The 23,438-nt window shown below is 38.6% G+C and overlaps 1 long non-coding RNA gene and 1 pseudogene across 1 annotated transcript; one reads left to right on the plus strand and one right to left on the minus strand.

Moving 5' to 3' along the window:
- Positions 1-966: 966 nt before the first annotated feature.
- On the plus strand, positions 967-4,620 carry LOC118803524. The gene is made up of 5 exons (XR_005006877.1): positions 967-1,005; positions 1,311-1,348; positions 2,048-2,223; positions 2,538-2,714; positions 2,914-4,620. It is a non-coding gene; the product is annotated as an uncharacterized LOC118803524 (long non-coding RNA).
- Positions 4,621-6,263: 1,643 nt separating this feature from the next.
- The window catches only part of LOC118803540, a 70,569-nt pseudogene continuing 53,394 nt past the window's right edge, over positions 6,264-23,438 (minus strand).

Below are 23,438 nucleotides of genomic sequence, written 5' to 3' on the forward strand. Positions count from 1 at the left end.
TTGCTCATTTGCAGAAAACGTGCTATGATTAACACAACATTGATCTATTTTCAAATGTACAATTGTAACCAGAGGCAACAAGCTAGGAACCAAGATAAAACAACTTTGAGCTAATAGGAAGTAAATGTACTTAACAGCTAACCTGAGTACTTTAGAGATCACATACCACCAAAACGTAATGCAGAAAAAGCACTTGGTTCACTCTCTTCAACATCTACACTTCTGTTTATTTTCTTAAGCAGATCAGGGCTGCCCAAAGTTAGACTTTTAATTTGTATAACTTTCAAAATTATTATCTCCAGGTATTTGGAAAACACGAACAATAATAAACAAATGTATTTGAGTAGTAATATAAAGACCTATATTGTTTCACCACGTAAAATACATAATAAACAGATTTTTGTTTAAATGTCCAACTTCATATTTTGACTTTAATATATTAAGACATGGCCTCCAGTGATGCTGTATAATAATGCTGTACAGCTGTCTCGTGTATTTCAAGAGTTTGCAGTTTTCTATTCTGTGTCTAGATAAAAAAAAACAAAAAAAACAAACAAAAAAAAAACAGCACAGTTCATTCAGTACAGCAGAGGCGCGAACCAGAAAAAGCTCTATGGGAGGACAAACAAAAGACTGGCGGGAGTTTAGACCAATCAGAGCGCGAGACTCCGCCGCTTGGACGTTCGGTTTTGAAGCGCGAGCGCTCTCCGCCGTTCCTTCGTTTAAAGCCAAGCGCGACTGTTACAGCCGTTTACAGTGAGTGGGTCTCTCAGGTCGCTAACGCGGTCAGTTTATCGAGTTTGTTTAGCGAGTGTTAAACCTCGATAAGACTCTCTTACACTCCTTACTGAGACAGCGCCGCCTGCTGGGTGATGCTTTCAGCTCCCAACAACGAGGATTTTCAGCTGCGTAGCTGACTGAAGTTAACTGACCGGACCGAGTGGAGTTACGGCTGGAGTTACGACTGGAGTTACGACTGCAGCGGTCAGACTCTGCTTGCAAAAGGTGAGTAGTGACCGAATGAGATAAGCAGCCTCTCTAAATGTCAGCTGGAGTAAACTTCTATTTCTGTATTTCTGGGTCGATCTGCCGAGTGAAGACACCAGCGGTAGGTTAGCGTATGTAGTTAGCTAGGTTAGCTAGCGGCTAAGCGGCGTGTCTGTTTACACCTCGCGGCTGCGTCAGATGCCGCTTAGCACGCGCTCCAAATGAAGGGCTGCCTCAGAATTATGTGAATTATGTGTTTTTCATTGTTATGTCTTGCTGTTATTGTTTTGCTGCATTTACCTCATGTGTCTGTTTTGTTTTAGATGTTTCTCATCAGAAATCATCTGAAGCTGAGCAACTGGTGAGACTCAAGTTTTAATTTTTTAAATAAAACTATAAGAATGTCAGACAGATGTTTAGATTTGGTGGGTATTTCAAACAAATATATTTCATTAAGTATTTATTGTAATACAGAAGAGCAGAATGTTTAGGTAAAGCTGAGTTAGAGTACTCAAATATCTGCGCTTTGTTCATTCAATTTATTAATATGTTATTTGCCATTACAGCTGTGTTCAAAATATCGATATGGCAATATCACCAACACTGTATCAATATTTATGAATTTACTTCTTCACAGTGCTTTATGTGTAATACTGCAAGTCTCAGAGCCCTACAAATTAGAATAAAATAGAGTTCAGCTCTTATTAATAATCATTTCATGTCATAATTCTCTGTGAGAGAGATTAGAGGCATTGAACTCTTCAAACGTCTGGTTCTTGTCACTGCCACTATGAACAACTCTGACTCTGTAAGTTTTTCCACAGTGGAACATTTTGTATCAAACTACTTTTTTGCATCTTAATGATGAAATTGTGCTTAAAAATCATGTAATTCTCCTTTAACACAGCTTTTAACAGATACAGATATCAGTACTAAGCTCACACCTGCCTCAATAGCAAATGATCATTTCTGTCACGTGTTGACTGAGGCATGTTAGAGGATGAAAACAATAGAATTGTGAATTATCTAATCAACTTTGTTGTTTTCAATCCTTCCCAAGGAACATTCTCTCTTTGGGCCTCATCCAGTATGGTGGCAGTCCATATCATTTTCAACACTCAACTGTGCTCTTACACAAGTGGCCTCATCCTGATGCTTCTTTCATTACACTGAACATCATTGTCTGAACATCAGCTATGCATGTGAGCTGGGTGCCACGCTGGAGTTCATGCATAGGTGTTATTTAAAGCCTTGCCACATTTCTTTGTGTACTAAATGCCTGAGTTGATTTTAGATGAGTAAAATTATGTATACTGTACATTATATTTTACTTATAAAGGGAATATATAATGCTTTCCCGTTTTATTTACTGTGTTATGTAGCTTTTTGTGCATGTAAGATACAAAGCTGAAAGTATATGCCAGAGGGAGAAACTCTTTCCCACAGAAACCACTTTTCTCAGCTGCCTGAGGGCTGGAGTTCCCCAGCCCTTTTCCTTTGTTACAAGATGATGTAATCCCATAACACAATCCTTATTGCCCACGTACCAGCGAGCTTGGCACGCCCTCATGCAACGCATCTACCGGAGCCCGTGTATTGGCGGAACCGCTCTGGCGCTTGATCAGTCAGAGCCAAGTGAGCGAGCTAACTAATCTGAGCATACTCGGCTCATCAGGAAAGGGGGGCTTAAAGACACAGGAGCTCTAACAGAGCGTTTCAGACAGAGGGTGAGTAAACAATTACAGTATGAGAAAAATAATGTGTTTCTGGAACACTGAAGCATGTAAATGTATTATAGTCGACCCCAAAAATAAATTTATGAACATTGGAAATTGGCATAATAGGTCCCTTTAAATTCAGCCTGCTTGTGTATGCAGATCCAAAAGTAATTTCAAATTTATTGTCTTAAAATTGATTTTTTAACAGATGCATTTTCCTCATATCTCTGACAAAAAAGACCAACACTGAGAAAAAACAGAGGAAGGAGCGATGGGCTGTGAATTTGACAGCTCTCTCACTCATCACGGATTTAACTCTAAAAGGAGAGATCGGTAACATTAGCAGTGTGATATCAGTAATGTTAGTGTTCAGGCATTATGGCATGGACATATGCACATTGAGTTATCTGTGTCCTGTTTCCTGTGTCCACATATGTCCACATAAAATGTCCACAGCTTGGCTCTATTCCAGCTCCTAGCACATCTGAGTCTGGTATTAATTGTTTGACAGCTGATCATTATCTGGCTCAGGTATGTTAGGAGTGCTGCTGGGGTTCAGACCTCTGTATTACTCTGTTGGTCAGGTTTTTTTAGTCCATATGAATTTGTCTTAAAATTGTTTCCTATCATTTATAATTGTTCATAGTACTATATTGCTAATAACTTTAGCATAACCTATATACAGAGTAACAGCAGACCTTAAAATCAGATTCATTGGTTTGTGGAACTGTGTATTTATTGCAGTATATTTCAAATTTCTACACAAAGTCAGTTAACATGTTTTTCCCCGTCTGTAGAACATATCAAGTGTGATGACGCTATTGTACTATGCACATAAACAGTTGTAAAAACAATAAACAATAACTGTAATCTATATTTTTTGAAAGCTATGTGGGTGCTTTTTCATGGGCTATGCTTTGGATTGCAGAGTAAATTATTTGAATGTAGAATTGTTCTGAATTTTTAACAGATTTACAAGGAAATACAAAAATGTAATATTCCATACCCCTTTTCCATACCCCTTTAAATTACATTACTGTAATCTAGGCATACTTATTATTGTTCTTTGTTCTCCTTCTTATTATTATTTTAAAAGTTGATACAATGATACCTTCATTAAGAAATGAAGCAACTGTCAAATAGTAATTGTAAAAACATGTATTTTTAACACATTTTTAAAACATTAAGGGTTGATTACTATAAAAAGGTATTTAAAAGAACTGAATTAGATTTTTAAATTTTGCAGCAACGCTGTATTACATAATAGTTGCATAAGAGTCTTCCCTCATACTACCACCATGTTGAAGGCATAGTCTGAACTCACAAATAGATTTTCACTGATTCCATAAGCTTTTCTAATGCAACTGAAACATTTAAAGGCGAATTCCACATTTTTATGCATTTCATTCTGTCCTTGTGATGTAAACAAAGTCATTTAGTGGTTTCATATAAAATGGCTAATTGTAGAGAAAGTTACAGACTGGGAACCATGTGCCTATAATTATTATTATTATTACTTTTGTTGTTAAATTTGTTCTGAAATGTATAAATGTAGTATGTACTAATGTATGTAATGTTTGTATGTTTATAGAATAATATACAATATATATATATTAAAATAAGTGATACCATTATGCATCCTACATAGAACAAAAAAATAAATAATGAAAAAAATGTAATCACATAATGTTACGTTTAAAAATTCCCTTAAAAATATTTAAAAGTAAAAGATTTATTTAAAAAAAATGTAGGTAAAATTTAAAAATACGTATTATGCATCCTACATCTTGAGACATCTTGGGATGTTATTATTGCCAAGACATCTTAAGATCCGTGTCTATAAACATGTCTTAAAGACATGTCTTCATTTCTTAAGACATGCCTCAAGATGTCCTAAGACGTCTTCATAATGTGTCTTTAGACAAAGACAACAGTCCCCTTACTCAGCTGGTCCTGAACTACACACTAACAGACACTAACACACACTCACACACACTAACACACACTAACACTCAACAGACTCAGGACCGGAAAAACACAACCAATCTGATCAGAATCAACCAAATTACAGAACATCTGAGAGAAAAATACAGGGACAATTGGGAAACTAAAACAAAATCACAAAGTAAAATGCAGTGCTATCTGGCCCTAAAAAGACAGTACACTGTGGCAGAAACCCTGAGCACAGTGACTGATCTGAGGCTGAGGACCACCCTGACTCAGTCAGCATAGTCTGGCTGTCAAGACCGGCAGGCACAGGAGATCCTGGCTGCCTCAGGAAAAAAGAACATGCCAGCAGTGTGAACTGAATAAAACAGAGACAGAGCTGCGCTTCCTGACTGAGCGCCCGGAATTCACTGAGATCCAGAAAGAGTTCTTTACAAAAATTAACAACAAACATCTCACATTTACCAGCTTCTCTAACACAGAGAAACTACCGTATCTGTTAGGGGAGCACAGAGAGTTGCACACTCACAGCTCAATACACCCTGACCTGCCACACACACACACAGAAAACTCCGAAAACACACACACACACACACAGATATACACACGCACGAACATGTTTGTTTTTCATGTATTGATTATTGTTTTATTTTTATTGTATCCTGTCTTTTTAAAATTACAGCTCTACAACTTAGCAATTTTGCAATGTTTAACATGTTAAGATCAAAAGAGTCCTAGACTCTAATATGTTCACCTTAAATCGTTGATTTCTGTTTAAAAATCTCTGGCAATCTTCGGCAATACAAATGTAGCATATTTGTCATGCCAATAAAGCACTTTGAATTGAACTGAATTGAGAGAGAGAGAGAGAGAGAGAGAGAGAGAGAGACAGAGAGAACAGACAGAGAGAAAGAGTTCAATTTTGTTTTTTAAGGCACTGCGTTCTGTGTGTGTTTTCTGTGTGTTTTCTTTGTTTGTGTGTGTGTGTTCTGTGTGCATTTGTGTGTGTGTTTTCCGTGTGTGTGTGTTTTCTGCGTGTGTGTGTTTTCTGTCTGCATGTGTTTTCTGTGTGTGTGTGTGTGTATGTGTGTTTTCCATGTGCGTGTTTTCTGTGTGTGTGTGTTTTCCGTGTGTGTGTGTTTTCTGTGTGCGTGTTTTTTCTGTGTGTGTGTTTTCTGTGTTGTCTGTGTGTGTGTGTGTTTTCTGTGTGTATGTGTTGTCTGTGTGTTTCCTGTCTGCGTGTATTTTCCGTGTGTGTTTTCCATGTGTGTGTGTTTTCTGTTTGTGTGTTTTCTGTGTGTGTTTTTTGTGTGCGTGTGTTTTTTCTGTATGTGTTTGTTTTCTGTGTGTGTTTGTGTTTTCTGTCTTTTCTGTGTGTGTGTGTGTGTTCTGTGTTTTCTGTGGGTGTGTTTTCTGTGTGCGTGTGTTTTCTGTGTGTGTGTTTTCTGTGTTGTCTGTGTGTGTGTGTGTTTTCTGTGTGTATGTGTTGTCTGTGTGTTTTCTGTCTGCGTGTATTTTCCGTGTGTGTTTTCCATGTGTGTGTGTTTTCCGTGTGTGTTTTCTGTGTGTGTTTTCTGTGTGCGTGTGTTTTTTCTGTATGTGTGTGTTTTCCGTGTGTGTGTGTTTTCTGTGTGTGTCTGGGTGTTTTCTGTGTTTGTGTGCGTGTTTCTTATGAAATTCACTCAGGAGGTTATTTTATTTTAAACACAATGAGGAGTCATCATCAACAAAAAACCCAGCGCAGAGTGGTTCAGTGAATGTGGTGTAGAATGTGTGTAGGTGTGTCCGTGTATCTGTGTCAGCAGAGACGCCGTAGAAGGACAGAGTGCCGGCCGGACAGTCCACATACACTCCTACTCTCTTACAGCTGGAGGGAGGAGCAGAGAGTTCAGTTCTGTTCTTATTGTGCCAGACAGAGTAACTGATATTAGAGCAGCTCAGAATCCAGGACTTTTCATTCCGTCCAAACCAACAGTCAGCACTGCCTCCTTTCCTGCTGATTGATTTATACGTTACTGCTATATGAACCCACCCGCTCCACTCAGCCTCCCAGTAACAGCGTTCAGTCAGACTCTCTCTACACAGAACCTGCAGATACACATCAAATCTCTCTGGATGATCAGGATACGACTGTGAAGATCCCACAAACTCCACCTTTCTGTTCCCGTCAGACAGAGAGAGAAGACTGTTCGCTGTGTTTGGATCCAGAGTGAACTCACAGGAATCTGCACACAAGAAGAGACATTAGAGTGTGTTTCTGTGAGCATGTTGGGTTTTGTAGTTTACAAGGACCTTTCAGCTGATTCGATTTGATTTGTGCTAGTTTAGATGTTCTCTGTCATTTATGGGGTTTAAATGCCTGAATATGCGCTAGTTTAGTCGTTCTCTGTCGTTTATGGGGTTTAAACACCTGAATATGCGCTAGTTTAGTCGTTCTCTGGCGTTTATGGGGTTTAAACGCCTGAACATGCGCTAGTTTAGTCGTTCTCTGTCGTTTATGGGGTTTAAACGCCTGAATATGCGCTAGTTTAGTCGTTCTCTGTCGTTTATGGGGTTTAAACGCCTGAATATGCGCTAGTTTAGTCGTTCTCTGTCATTTATGGGGTTTAAACGCCTGAATATACGCTAGTTTACTCGTTCTCCATCGTTTATGGGGTTTAAATGTCCGAATATGGGCTAGTTTAGTCGTTCCCTGTCGCTTATGGGGTTGAAACGTCCGAATATGTGCTAGTTCTCTGTCGTTTATGGGGTTTAAATGTCCGAATATGGGCTAGTTTAGTCGTTCTCTGTCGTTTATGGGGTTTAAACGCCTGAATATACGCTAGTTTACTCGTTCCCTGTCGTTCATGGGGTTGAAACATCCAAATATGCGCTAGTTCTCTGTCGTTTATGGGGTTTAAACGCCTGAACATGCGCTAGTTTAGGCGTTCTCTGTCGTTTATGGGGTTTAAATGTCCAAACATGCGCTAGTTTAGTTGTTCTCTGTCGTTTATGGGGTTTAAACACCTGAACATGCGCTAGTTTACTCGTTCTCTGTCGTTTATGGGGTTTAAATTTCAGAATATGGGCTAGTTTAGTCGTTCCCTGTCGTTTATGGGGTTGAAACGTCCGAATATGCGCTAGTTCTCTGTCGTTTATGGGGTTTAAATGTCCGAATATGGGCTAGTTTAGTCGTTCCCTGTCGTTTATGGGGTTGAAACGCCAGAATATGCGCTAGTTCTCTGTCGTTTATGGGGTTTAAACGCCTGAACATGCGCTAGTTTAGTCGTTCTCTGTCGTTTATGGGGTTTAAACGCCTGAACATGCGCTAGTTAAGTTCTTCTCTGGCGTTTATGGGGTTTGAACGTCTGAATATACGCTTGTTTAGTAGTTCTCTGTCATTTAGGGGGTTTGAGCGCCTGAATATGCGCTAGTTTAGTCTTTCTCTGTCGTTTATGGGGTTTAAACATCCGAATATGCCCTAGTTTAGTCGTTTGCTCTTGGTTTGGGGGTTTAAACATCCAAATATGTGCTAGTTTAGTCGTTCTCTGTCATTTATGGGGTTTAAATGTCTGAATATGGGCTAGTTTAGTCGTTCCCTGTCGTTTATGGGGTTGAAACGTCCGAATATGCGCTAGTTTAGTCGTTCTCTGTCGTTTATGGAGTTTAAATGCTGAATAAGTGCTAGTTTAGATGTTCTTTGTCATTTATGGGGTTTAAATTCTCAATATGCGCTAGTTTAGTCGTTCTCCGTCATTTCAGAAAAGTCCAGAAAAAGGTCATTTAATATTCATATTTAATTGGCTGTATGTATTTATTTGTTTTAGGTTAATGTGGTTTAATGTGGTCAACATGTTCTGTTTTCTCTCGTAGACTGTGGAGTATTCAGCTGTGTCCATTCTGATAAGGGAGGTTTTCTTTTGGATCACAGAGGAACTAATAACTAAACATGAACCTGAAAGGAGACAGAAAATCTATCATGATGTCCTGAAAGTGCTCATGTCTGAATTTCATTACAGTGGAAATGTTTTTAGTATGAATGATATTACTCTCTCATTTAGCTCTACACTGGACAGCCACTTCATTAAGTCCACCTCCTTGTTTCTGCACTCAGGGTAACAAAGTATGCAGAGAAACAAATGGACTACAGTCAGTAACTGTAGAACTACAGAGTGAAACTGTGTGGTCAGTGGAGCTGATAAAGTGGACAGTGAGTGTAGAAACATGGAGGTGGACTTAATGAAGTGGCCTGTCTGTGTAATATGTGAGGACATGCTGATGTGCTAATTAATGGTTTTCTTTTGTTTTTGTGGTTCTAGAACTAAAAGTTATCTGTTATGCTTTTTTATATGTTTCAGTGTTGATGCTGCTCTGGAAGACGACTCTCTCTGGAGACTTGTGGCCATGTTACCCCAAAATGAAAAAAACCATCTGTGTTTATTTGTTATAAGGAGCACTAATATGGAGATGCAGGGTATTTAAAGATGAACATTCACTGTGAATGAAAACAACATTAACTGATGTTTTCATTTATAGTCTTTTTCTGAAACTTACACATTGATTCTCATAATTATATATTTACAGATGGCAAATGAAAAAGACGTACTACAACCACAAGAACAGCGTCTAATGCAGCCAATAAGATCATGGTTGGAACCCTTTTACTTCTGTTTCTGGAACATTGCTGAGACAGATGTTCTGGTCACATATAACCCTCTGGTGACCGAGAAGGACCAGTTCCAGCCTGAGGAGCAGCTTCCACAGGTTCCAAAAGACGCAACACAAAAGGTAATTTAGAGAAACTGTTACTGTAACTATCAGAAAAATGTTAGATGTTTTGTCAGAGTCACAGTGAATGAAGTTCACTCACCGTTAAGTGTTCTGTTAAAGGGCCCAAATCATGGAGAACTGAATTTTCTTCACCTTTTTAAATAAGAGCTGGATGTGGTGTTTGAACACTGTCAGAGTCGCTCCCAGACCATTCAGTCATTGGAAACTAAGCTGCAAAAAGCTAAGCAGGCCTTTTTGAATTTGTTGTTTCTGTGATGTCATGAAAACCTACTCATTTACACACATCCACCTATTCAGCATACAGCAGATTAGCCCTGCCCACTCACCCTGAAGTTAGAGTGTTTCAGCCTGGACTGCTTTTTGAATGAAACACAATACAGTGCAGCCAATCAGAGCAGAGCTCATTTATATAAAGCTTGAAAGCACAGAAACAAAAACAGCCTGTTTATTTCAAAAAGGATAAAGAGAGGCTGAAAAATGGTCACTGAAAAATGAAACGTCTGTTTTTGATACATAAAACACACAAACATTATAAGTGAAGCTCGGTAGAAAAATAAAAAACAAGAAAAATGTAGAATAAAAAACAAGAAAAATGTAGAATATGGGCCCTTTAATGATTTAATCATTACAGAAAGACTGCAGACAGTTTCTGTTCTCAGATTTGTCGCACTGATCAAAATAATTTTTATTTTTATTACTTTTTGACTACAGAATTTTAAACTATGATTGTCTGGATTTGAACAGATTGTCTGATTGTTCTGATATTCTTGCCAACAGAACTGAAAACATGAGTGAGTCCCTGCAACTGTTTCAAGCTTGAACAAATGCCCTGTGTGTGTTGGACCTGCTGCATCACTCGGGTGGATTAGTCTGAGATATAAAATGGTCAGTAACAGTCATTACGGTAAGATGTTTAAAACAGCAAATGATTAATAGCACGTCTTTATGAATATGTCTTTATTTCATATTTAGGTGGCCATTCTTACATTTATTAAATTGTGATATTTTTGATATGCCATTTTTGAAAGTGATGGATAAAATCTAAATTATTTAACCTGATTCCACACAATGGAGAATAAGGATAGTATTGAAAAATTAGTTTGTTCATTTTGATGCTGATTAAAATTTTTAACAGTTCTGAATAAACACTGGACTACATGTGTTGCTGTCAGTCATCTCCTTAAGTGAAAGCTGCAGTTGAGGAGTGTTCCTTAAATTACTGTGTATTTCATTGGCAGCTATGTTTTATTTGTTCTCTCTTGTAGTTGATCTTGTTTCTGGCACAAATCCTGCTCTGAAAAACTTGAAAAGAATGACAGAGATCTGGTGTCATGGGTTAATATATTTAATGAACCGTTTGCATTTTATACTGAGTGTTGTATTGTGACCTTCTATTTTCTGATACTTGTGGACAAGAAATTCAAGTTCTGATGATGATGAGTCATTATCAGATTATGAATCTGTGCCAAAGTCAGAGTCACGTAGTGAAACAGACAGTTCAGTGGAGCTGCAATAGGATATGAAAACAAGGCCCAAGTTAGTAAGCAGAAAGTGAAAGCTGTCTGTTTAAGTTCACCAAATCTTGCCGTTCAGAGTTGGACCTAAAGCATGCAAGCAAAGACACTGGGAAACAGTGTCTGAAGGCCAGGGAAGGAGCTTGTTTGGAAGAAGAAGCTGACATTTTGTTATGAGGAGCAGTTCACCGATGTAGAATCAGATGATGAATCAGAGAATGGATCAGATGATGAATGAGAGAATGGGAAGATATACATTCAAAGAAAGTTCATGTGAAGCCAGTCTCAGAAATCAAACTGTGATAGGAAGCTGCAGCTTTAGGCAGTGGAACAAACGACTTCTGTCCGTCCAGATCAGTCACTGTAACACCTACAAGAAAAGGGCTCTTGGAGGTCAGAGCTGCTGATACAATGGCTGTTCCTGAAAAATGTCTTCTGTAGACATTCTGTAGAAAAACTACTGTTACATTTGTGTGAAACTGCCGTCCAAAATTTCTCACCACTTGAAAACAAACAAGAATGAGGCTGAAGTTTCAGAAGCACTGTTGTTCCCAAAGTACCCAAAAGGACATAAAAGACTGCTGGAAAAAATTAGGAACAGTTGTAACTATCAGCAAAATTCAGATATTTTACAGAAAGGATGTGAGCTGCTTAAACTAAAACGAAGACCAAACAGAGCTTGTGATTCAAAACAATTTGTGTACTGCATGTATTACAAAGGGATGCTTGTACATAAAGACCTATGGAGACATGTAAGATGATGTTCCGCAAAGCCAGGTGAACTAAACAAACAGCAAGGAAGAGCCAAAGTTTTGAGTCTGGCTGCTCTGGCAAAGTCTACATTCTCACAACAGATATCCCAGGGGGGTTGAAAGCTCTTGAGTGCAGTGAAACAAGATGAGGTTGCCTCTGTAGTACTCAGTGACTTCTGTATTTATCAACTAGCGCCGTCTTTCTTCAACAAACACGGCAATGACCCAACCAAATATGAGTATATTCAACAGAAGCTCCATGAAACTGGAAGGCTTTGATGACTTTGCGCAGCGAGTCTTCTATACGCAGCCTGGAAGAAGCTGTAAAACCAGCAAAAGGTTAATCAGGCTGTCAAGAAGGTGTCAGACTATGATGAGGAAAAGAACTGCTACTAAACGCCAAGCCTAGCACTGAAATTGGGGCAAACTTTGCAGAAGGTTTGTGAGATCATTCACTGTAGGGCCCCTATGGCTGAAGATGAAGAGTTAATCAAGTCAACTGAGACATTCAAAAAGCTGTAAACCACCAGAGCTGATCTCACATACAGCTTTAAACACACTGAATGAAGCAAAGTTCAACAAACCATCAACACTGCCTTTCATCATGATGCTCAGCTTCTTCACAAACTCCTGGAGACAACAGCAGATGCAGCATCTGAAATCCTGAAAAAGCTCCATCACCACAAAGCTATGCAGAGCTCACTAAAACTACGCTCAGAAGAACGATTTTAACTGAAGACGTGCTGGAGAATCTCCAAGATGCATCTTAAAAGCTTTCAAGAAAGAGAACAGAAACTCTGCAGCCATTTCACCAGTGTAGAGATCAAAGGTAAAGGGGGTGAAAGGTTGCTGTCCTTCACACCAGACATGGTAGACGCTGTGACTCTTTTAGTTAATAAAAGAAACAATTATATATTTATACATTGTCTCCTTTTTTCTTTAATGATTTAAAAATGTTAGCTGCTCTTTACATGATAAAATTTAATGATGAACTAGGTGAAGTTAAACATGGTTAAATTAACTTACATAAAAAGATTAAAGTGATTTTCTTGTCCTGTAACGTTACTATTTTGGAAATATAAGGTTTTGATCCAGCAGTGATGATATAGTCCATGATTAATGTAACGTGTTGAATAGTCGTTACCGATATAGTTTTGCTTTCTGCTACATTCAAGATAAAATCAACACAACTGATGACGGTGATGGAAGTGAACCTGGAAATGAAGCTGTGGATGATGTCATGAGTCCCAAGACAGACAGGTGAGTTGGTTTAACAGCAATAATGTATAGTGATTGTTAAATGCTTTGATTCTCTTTCAATGTAAATGATACTGTACATTTCATCCAGTTATCAATAGTAATATTCAGCTTGGCAGTGTTGTTTAAACTCCATGCTCACTTTATTAGGTACTGTTATCTGCTCCACTCACCACATAGATGCACTTCGTAGTTCTACAGTTACATCTGTTTTCCTATAAAATTTGTTAGCCCCCTTTACCCCATTCATCAGTGGTCAGGACCCCATGAACCCCCACAGAGTAAGTACTATTTGGGAGGTGGGACATTCTCAGCACTGCAGTAACACTGACGCGGTGGTGGTGTGTTAGGGTGTGTTTTACTGGTCTGAGTGGACACAGCAGTGCTGCTGGAGTTTTTAAACACCTCAGTGTCACTGCTGGACTGAGAATAGTCCACCAACCAAAAATATCCAGCCAAAAGCGTCCTGTGACCACTGATGAAGGACTAGAGGATGACCAACACAAACTGTGCAGCAGCAGATGAGCTATCGTCTCTGACTTTACATCTACAAAGTGGACCGACAAGGTAGGAATGTCTAATAGAGTGGACAGTGAGTGGACACAGTGTTTATAAACTCCAGCAGCACTGCTGTGTCTGATCCACTCAGACGAGTGCAACACACACACTAACACACCACCACCATGTCAGTGTTACTGCAGTGCTGAGAATGATCCACCACCCAAATAGTACCTGCTCTGTCCATGGGGGTCCTGACCACTGAAGAACATGGTAAAAGGGGGCTAACAAAGTATGCAGAGAAACAGATGGACTACAGTCTGTAATTGTACTACAAAGTGCACCTATATAGTAACTGGAGCTGATAAAATGGATAATGAGCGTAGAAACAAGGAGGTGGTCATAATGTTATGGCTGATCTGTGTATGAAAACAATAAGTTTCCTCTTCTAAGTTAACATGTTTTAAAAGACAGCACTGAAAAATGTTTGTTCATTTGAGCTCAAGCTGTTTCTGTCATCATTTGGAGCTACTGAGTATTGGCAGTTAGGAAGTGAGGCAGACAGTCAGCCAATTTGGAAAAAAGGACAAAGTGCTAATCACAATTATTTCATCATTTGATGATCGTAACAGAATCTCAAACATCTGTAATCACTTCTGTGATGGTGAAGCATTTTGCATTTACTTAATACAAACATAGTATGTTTTTTCTTTGACAGTGTGCAGTGAAAGTATTGCAGCAGAGACTGAAAACCCCAGGAAGAGGACAGGAACACTGTGGTCTAAGCAGGAAGGAAGGCTGTGATGAAACACTTCACACCTCATATAACCAAAGGAAGACTGGCCACGATGGCAGAATGTCAGCAGTGCAAGGATGCTGAGGATCCTGTGCTGGAAGACTGAACAGTACAAATAGAGATTTTGTTAGAAATAGAGAATCACATTCAAAAGGAAAACTCAGTCTAACTGAAGATTTTATTTTCAAAGATGTGCCAAAGTGTTTAATAAAGCATAGATTTGTTTAGATTAGGGTGGTTTGGTTTATTTCATTAAATAATCTAGGAAAAGAGCCTAGTAGCTTTTTAATGTCTTTTAAGTTTAAAGATGTTATTGTTTTTTTTTTTTTGTTTTTGTTTTTTAATTTTGCTAAACAAATCTATAACACAAACAGCTTGACTGTGTCCTGCGATTATTGATTACAAGGACATGTTCTGCTTAATTACGCACGTCTTGATAAACACCAAACAGTCATGTTTGTGTTTGTGTATAAAGTACCAGTAAACTATCTTTGTCCTTCTAATACAGCATAATGACCATATTTCTGTATTGTTAAATTAGTGTCCTGGTAAAGCAGGTATGACCTTATAAACCACATTCTTGCTGCAGGTGGGAGATTTTCAACATGTCCCTAAATACGAGCATCATATCATGTTGACATGTCAAGAGTTTAAGTTTGTCTAGAAGAATCTGAAGCGATATTCGTTTCTGCAAAGAAAAACTTTTTTTTTTATATTTCCAGCATCTCTTTAGAACAAAGGGAAAGGTTTTCCATGTAAACATGTTTTAACTGGTTTGATACTGAATGTCCTCATAAGACTTAAAAACCTGCATGTGTGTCTGTTCTGGTATGTTTGACTTACAGGGACAGAATTCCTGAATACATACCGTCTATAGAGGGACTCTGGGTGTCTCTGTAAATCTTGCATGTTTAAAGCTGTTTTTTAAAGCCTAGAACAGTTTTCACTCTGTAAAAGTGGACTGGATCTTTAGGAACATCTGAGATACAGATACTGTACCAGCTACATATGATAAATTATAACGGGTCCATGGTTACTTGGCTATTTAAAAAGTGTCCTTTTAAACCTTAAACTGTTTTTGTGTGAGGGACAAGATGGCTATTTTTCTCTGGAACTGAGGGCTTAAATAGGTTAAGATACTCAAAGTACAGTATGTTGCAGTGCAGTGGAGCTAACGTGCTGCTAACGTAGCAAGTTAGCGATAGCTATGCACGCTAGCAGCTATAAATAACAGGAACTTGATTTATTCATTTATGATTGTTTGCTTGTTGAAGTTTTAAAACCAGAGTACATATGTGGCTTAAAATGTTGCAGAGATTTACTTTAAAGTGACAGAGCAAGTGTTTTTTTATTTTTTTTTTATTCGGCCAGGCGAGTTTGGGTGAGCACCAGTGAGAAGGACAGTGTTGGATCGCATGTGTCCTGTGGTGGATCGGTGGCGTCTTGAGGTGGTGACCTGAGATGAGCTTACACCTAATGTTAGCAACCATTTAGATAAAAATAATTGTGTTTTATGAGCTGGATGAATATTCAGAATGTGATAAAAGCCTGAAACAGCATGTTTATCTGATCAGTCACAGTTTTATACTCAGACACAGCTGGATGGTTGGATGTGCAAAGCTTATTAATGTATCTGGACTCTATGGTCAGGTTATGTTCCTTGTGTATTTTAGTGTTTTGTGCTGCCTTTTTTATACTATAAAGGTGGGCTCATAATTAGAAACGCTGGTGTGGTGTTTCCACAGTTAACAGAGCTGGACTAAGACTAGTTTACTCATTCTATGAGTAAATAAAGCTGAGCTGAACAGCTGAAGGCCTAAAGGTGCTCTGCAGATTTAAAAACTGACCAGGGCAGCGTTTAGTGTAACACCTGTTTATGATCTATATGTGAAGTCTATACTGACATTATAATAAAGTAATAGTTTTAATTACACATGGTAACATTTAAACTACAAAAATCAATTGTTGCATGTAAAACAGTGTTTATGTTTTTTTTTACTCATGTGACATTTTACACACCTTGTAGATTTTAATATTAACACCAGCTTCATTCCCTCTGTAACAAATAATAAATAACTGCATTGGTTTGATCAGATAAACACCACTGAGGTGGAGCACCTTAACTTATGTACTTATGTGCTTATGTACTTCAGCAGAAAATAATATTTTTTTTTTTATTAAAGGCTTCATAAGAGTATAACATTATCATTGTTATACTATGAATGTGTAACATTGATTTGCATGCTTGATTTGTCTCATTTATTCTGACATATTTTTTCCTGTTACAGCAGCATAACTGAAATACGGAGGAGACTCAATCCAAAGAACCATGTATGTAGTGTAACTGAACAGCACGATCGAAGAAAGACACATAGATGAGTACAAAGGTGAGAATATGTCTGCACATTTCTTTCTAAATGTTTAATTGAGCTGTAAGAATGTTAAGTAACAGTGTAACATCTTTTACTTTGAATGATATTCGGCCATTTGATTTCAAAAGGGTTTTTAAATGGTTTATTAATTAAGATGAAGAAGGTTAGCGTTGATTAACCAACAATAGAATGAGGTAAGAATAATGTTCAGAAAATCCGTTTGAGAAAATGTCACCTTATTTTCATTTTATTTGTTATCTTTTTCTCTGATCTCTTTTATGTCATGGTGTATTTGCAAAAGTAAATATCAAGAAAGTAAGTTTAATTCTAGAGTACAAAGGACAGCTTATCACAGCAGAAGATTCTGACTCTTTTGCAGAGCGAGATTTCAAATACAATGGGGAAACTGTTTGTTCAGCTCTCAGATTTATAATGTAGATTTATAAAGATTCTGTTTGTTTGCTTTCACTGTAAGTGTGAAACTGAGACCATCTGTATATTTTATGTATGTTGTTTATATTTTTGTTATATTTTTAAAAGAAAATTTACTACTAATTCTTTTTTTAAACAGCATTGATGCCACTGATGATGAAGGGTCCTTTGGGCGCTTGGTCAACGACAGTGCTGATCCCAATTAAAAAATAATGAATAAATTGTAGTAAATGGTAGAACACACCTGTGTTTGTTCACAATAAAAGATATTAAGAGAGATGAGAAGATAAAGTCTGATTATGGAGGAGATAATCTTACATGGTGCACCGCTCAACGCAAGATTAGAACATTATTTTTATAATGTTTAATAATTAAACATTACTGTCTAGTATAATTTAAAATTTTATACCTTTGTATCCTGTTCCTAACAAACCAGTGCTCATTCTGACTGCACAGTGACATCAATGTTATGTAAAAATGTGTTTTGTTCATCTCTGTAGACATCAAAATACAAAGTTACTGTAACATCATCTGCTGAAAAGATCTTTGATCCATGTTCACAGGTAACAGCACAACAGAGCCAACTAGCAGTTCACCTAATGAGCTGATAGTTACTGATAGTGTTTAAAGTAGTGTTTAAATCGGCAAGGAGTTTGTGTACGAGTGACATATTCAGAGTTTTTATGTAGACAGACTCAGTAATTATTGTGACAGTAGATAAAGCTCAGTATTGTGTCCTACTGTGTACTTGACTGAGGCTGTTGTGAGGGGTGTGTTTTGTATATCTGACTTAAGGCTGCTTTATAAGAACAGGGTTTGGTTTGTGACGACTGTACTTCAGGATACTTTGTTGACTTTTGCACCAGTACAGCGATCGTTACAGTACTCATGTTACGGGACGGCAGGGAGGGGGACCCAAGTGCACAGAGAAAAATCTGTGAGAAACAGTCTTAAATTAACTTAATGAGGTGATGGAGTGTGAATTGAGTGCACTTTGAGGTTGAGGTGGCTCAGAGCCAGGCTCGAACCGCTGATGTACTGATTGGCGGTCTGCTCTGTGTGGAGCAAACACTTTTTTTTGGCTTGGAGCCGTTTCTTGTTAAAGCCTTCTTTTTGGGCTTTTAAATAGTTTTGGGGCAATTTCTCCCTTTTGTTTTTTCCAGCCCTCTTTTCTTTTTGTGTTCTTTTCGTGTTCTTTTCCCTTTTTTTTTCTTTTTGTTTAAACACCCACCTGGGCTAAGTACCGTACCAGTGACCCCTCTACAAAGGTGTGACAAAGGGCTGCTGTTTGCCATGGCCTTAAGTAAAGGAGTCCACGGGTGTGCCAGGTTGGGCCTAATCAGCCTGAGACCTTGTGGAAATCGGAGTTCCCTGTGCTTGTGGCACCTCGCTGCTGTCGCCCTACTGGCATTGACAGAAATGCAAAAATGGATAAAGACTGTCTTGTGACACTATGTGCAGTATTCCTTCATGTCCTAAATATGCCCCAAAGCCATCATCTATTGATGACAGTTTGGTGGGGGGTATGGAAAAGAGCCTCTTTACCATGAAAGGCAATATTGCAAAGATATATGTGTATATGTCCCACTAGCCCCTCATCTGAGTAAGTCTTCAGCACTCATAGGAGAAAGATGGCATAAATATTGACTGACAGGATGCTCCAAACCCCAACCTACAGGCTGAGGAGCTCCCATTTGAACATGACAGCTGCATTTTGTGATTACTTGTGTTGTCTTTATCTTTATTAAAACTAGTTGGATTATCTGAAACATTTAAATGTGACAAATTGGCAAGAATAGAAGAAATCGAGTGAGGGGCAAATACTTTTTCACAGCACTGTGAGACAAAACAGTAACTTGAGTTTTCAAATTATGCAAAACACAGATGTTGCACCACTGCACAGATAATTCAATTCCATCAGCAGCACTGACTACATAAAAAAAAATGAAATAATCAATAATAAATAAATCAAATATCTCAGTCGATCCATAGTGTCCATAGTGTACCAAGACCTACACCTGACTGAAATTTGTTTATTTGTAGACTTTTCCATTTTAATGATGCCTTTAAAAAATCCTAATTAAATGCTGCCATGTTGATGGACTATAGAAACCAGCCACACAAACTGTAGATTACTTGCTGACAGATTCACTCAGGGGGCTTATTCATATTGGGATATAGCCAATTTGGAGTTGACACACAGATGATAACAGCCTGCTTTATAGTTATTAAATGCTAAACATGAGCTCTTAATGAGGTGTATATTTTTAATTATTGCAGAAATTGCATTGCGTACAATAATATGTGCACAAAAGTTATTTATTTATTTATTTATTTATTTATTTATTTGGTGGTGTCAGATTCATTTTTCCACAGCATACATTCTCTGTAATGCCTCTGTTTTTTATCCCTGTTTTCTCCCCTGATAAACTACCTGTTAATGCACTGGAACTTCTGACTGGTTCTAACTGCACACCAGCGATCTGTGAGCTACACTGCTCTATTTTCCAGACCCTTCACTCCAAAAGCTCAGCAGAGAACAGCAGGAATAATCTTACTTAAATTAATCTAATTAAACCATTTGAACTATAGTAATACTCTATTTGTGATTTGCCCAAATATATATTGCTGTAACAGACCAGTAACGTTGAATTAGTTGCTAAAAACAGGTAGTTAAGACCAGCTAATTAAAATAGCTAGCCAGCGATTTTTATCATACAATTAATTTAGTTAGTCTAACGTTTCTGGTTACCATCATTTGTATTCAGTCAGTGGTATTAATATATAAGTGTAACTGTGTATTTCCGATTGGACTAAAGTCAAAATACACTATATTGTCAAATTCAGGTGTTCCAATCACTACCATGGCCACAGGTGTATAAAATCAAGCACCTAGGCATGCAGACTGCCTCTACAAACATTTGTGAAAGAATGGGTCGCTCTCAGGAGCTCAGTGAATTCCAGAGTGGTACCTTGATAGGACGGCACCTGTGCAGCATGCCACCTGTGTCTAGTTGTGAAATTTCCTCGCTACTAAATATTCCACAGTCAACCATCAGTGGTATTATAACAAAGTGGAAGCGATTGGGAACGACAGCAACTCAGCCATGAAGTGGTAGGCCACGTAAAATCACAGAGAGCGGTCAGCGGATGCTGAGGCGCATGGTGCGCAGAGGTCACCAATTTTCTGCAGAGTCAATCGCTACAGACCTCCAAACTTCATGTGGCCTTCAGATCAGCTCAAGAACAGCGTAGAGAGCTTCATGGAATGGGTTTCCATGGCTGAGCAAGTGCAATGCAAAGCGTCAAATGCAGTGGTGTAAAGCGCTGCCACTGGACTCTAGAGCAGTGGAGACGTGTTCTCTGGAGTGACCAATCACGCTTCTCCAACTGGCAATCCGATGGACAAGTCTGGGTTTGCCGAATGCCAGGAGAACGGTACTTGTCTGACTGCATTGTGCCAAGTGTAAAGTTTGGTGGAGGGGGATTATGGTGTGGGGTTGTTTTTCAGGAGTTGGGCTTGGCCCCTTAGTTCCAGTGAAAGGAACTCTTAATGCTTCAGCAGACCAAGAGATTTTGGACAACTTCATGCTCTCAACTTTGTGTGAACAGTTTGGGGATGGCCCCTTCCTGTTCCAACATGACTGTGCACCAGTGCACAAAGCAAGGTCCATAAAGACATGGATGAGCGAGTTTGGAGTGGAAGAACTTGACTGGCCTGCACAGAGTCCTGACCTCAACCCGATAGAACACCTTTGGGATGAATTAGAGCGGAGACTGCGAGCCAGGCCTTCTCATCCAACATCAGTGTCTGACCTCACAAATGCGCTTCTGGAAGAATGGTCAAAAAGTCCCATAAACACACTCCTAAACCTTGTGCAAGCCTTCCCAGAAGAGTTGAAGCTGTTATAGCTGCAAAGGGTGGGCTGACATATTAAACCCTATGGATTAAGAATGGGATGTCACTCAAGTTCATATGCGTGTGAAGGCAGACGAGCGAATACTTTTGGCAATATAGTGTATGAGCAATAAACACCTGTCTAGCGGTTAGCATAAATGCGACAATGCCAGCTAGTTTACATTACTTTGTTGGACTCTTTATAAAATTATTAATCTACAAATAGTAGTCGGCACAATAATATATCGCTGTAGTTTATATTCTGGTGCAGTCTGTGAACATGTAATAGTGCAAACATGAAGCTGAAGGGTTCTTATTCACCAGCTTCTCGTTCACAGTTACATTCTGACGCCTGTGCAAATGTGCATCATTTAAGGTGGATTGGAAAATTTGGACAAGAAGCCAACTTCAGCTGATTGTTCTTGTTTTCTTTATGTATTTCTTCACTGGTGTACATCTATTGTTTGTCTCCATGTTTAGGTATAAAGTTAATAAATACATTGCTGCTGTTGAGTCTAGTACAGCTAGCTAATGGTAACAGCAGCAAACATTCAAGCAACACAGCAGGAAGGAGTTGATTAAGTCAAGAGGCTTTTATTGTCATTCCATCTATGTACAAGTACACAGTGGAAAGAAATTACGTTCCTCCAAGGAACAACACGGTGCAACATGAAACAGAACAAGCAGTACAAAGTGCAATGTGCAGCCATAAGTGTGCAAAAAATTAGACTAGAAACAATACAATAAATACGATAAATAAAACAGACATTAGACACAGTAAACAGACAGGACAATGCAGCGCCGACACAGCACTCATTTCTGAGCAAGAGGTAGGGTTGTGGAATAAGGTGCAAAGATTATTTAACATGCTGTGATCTGTGATACTATAAACATGACCATGCAGAGGTTAATTTGTAGAAGGCTGTGTCTCTTAATCCTGCTCCCCAGAGCACCTGATCCAGCTAATGAAGGGCTCCTTAATCAGTTAATGAGCTGGATCAGGGCTGCTCTCTTCAGGAATACCTGAAACTGTACAGTGCTTCCCAGGTTGAGAATATGTGTGAATGTCACACCAGGCAATATGGTTGAAGCCTAAGGAGACTTACAAAATGTTTTGATCTCAACACAATGGTGATGATGCAGCAGAGAATCACCCCGATAAGTGATGCCCTGCAGCGTATCACAACATCCACAGACAGAACAGAGGAACTGGAGACAGAATTCTTCATTTTTCATAAAGGTTTATGTATCCAAATGGGGTTAAATAATGTTATGGCAGTGAAAAGTGGCATGTTTTCCATATTCATCAAGACTCTGTATTCACACCATTAAATTTGGACTGTATGATTGGAGTTAGAATCTATATGATGTGTTAAACGACATGGAGGGGTCTTCACTGGCAGGGGCTCAATTAAAAATATAATTTAAGCTGTTAGACAATCTGCAGAATACAGTCTGACATTGCGCAGCAATGTGGTTTTGGTTTCGGGTGGGTGACAAAGACAGACAAGCTGCTAAATGCCATGACTACAAATGCAAACACAGTTGGGACTGTGAGACTGTCAGTACTGACCATCCTGTTTTTACTTTCGTAAAGTGTTTTACTCTGCAGTAGCAACTTTGTGTGTTTTTTCTGTAAAATGTTTTGAAACTAAAGGAACGGTTCACTGAAAAATCAAATGAATCCAGTTTTTCCCTCACAAGCCTCATGAGCCAAAACCTGTGTGGTGTCTGAAGTTTGCTTCTTTAACTTTAGCACTGGAGCTACTAGGCCAATTGAACACATTAGCTTTGTGGCTCTAATACTAAAACTAAAGAAGCAAATTTCAGACACCAAACCTGTCTTGGCTCATAAGCTGTGTAGATGTTATTCTGCTGTATAAAGGAGCGTCAGACACCTTTTAAACTCTCTCAAGCACATGTTTCATTGTTGTCTGTGAAGCACTAGGACTGAAAACGTTTCCTCTCATCTGAACAATAAGTTTCACATTATCAGTCTGCATGTTTAAGAGCGCCATATGTCATCACAGCTGACCAATCAATAGCAAGGATGTCTTCTCTCTAGTCACTAATGCAACCAGGATGAACGGTGAGTTGTGGCTGTTTTCACCTGGAGCTGAACAACACTTTACACACAGATCACCAGACTGAACGTGAAAAACTCTGATTCTGTCGTCTTTTTCTTTTTGTTTGCTTTAATGGTGTCTAGAATTGATGCTGCAAAGGAGGATGGGTATTTAGGAAGACTGTACTTTGTATGATGACCATACAAAGGAATAAATATGTGCAGATGATTCACCACAGCTGTGTTTGTGATTCATGACAGTCAACCATGTGAAGAAATGACGTGTGACTATGGAGAAAGTGGATCTGGAGAACTCAGGTTTGTAAAATAAAGGTATTTATCCTCAAATTACTGTCAAAGGCGTTTTTGAGGTTTAAGTCATGAATGTAATCTTCAGTGTTACAAATGAAGTTATATGTTTATATAATATGA

The sequence above is a fragment of the Colossoma macropomum genome, unplaced genomic scaffold, assembly GCF_904425465.1.
Source record: "Colossoma macropomum unplaced genomic scaffold, Colossoma_macropomum, whole genome shotgun sequence".
Classification (NCBI taxonomy): domain Eukaryota; kingdom Metazoa; phylum Chordata; class Actinopteri; order Characiformes; family Serrasalmidae; genus Colossoma; species Colossoma macropomum.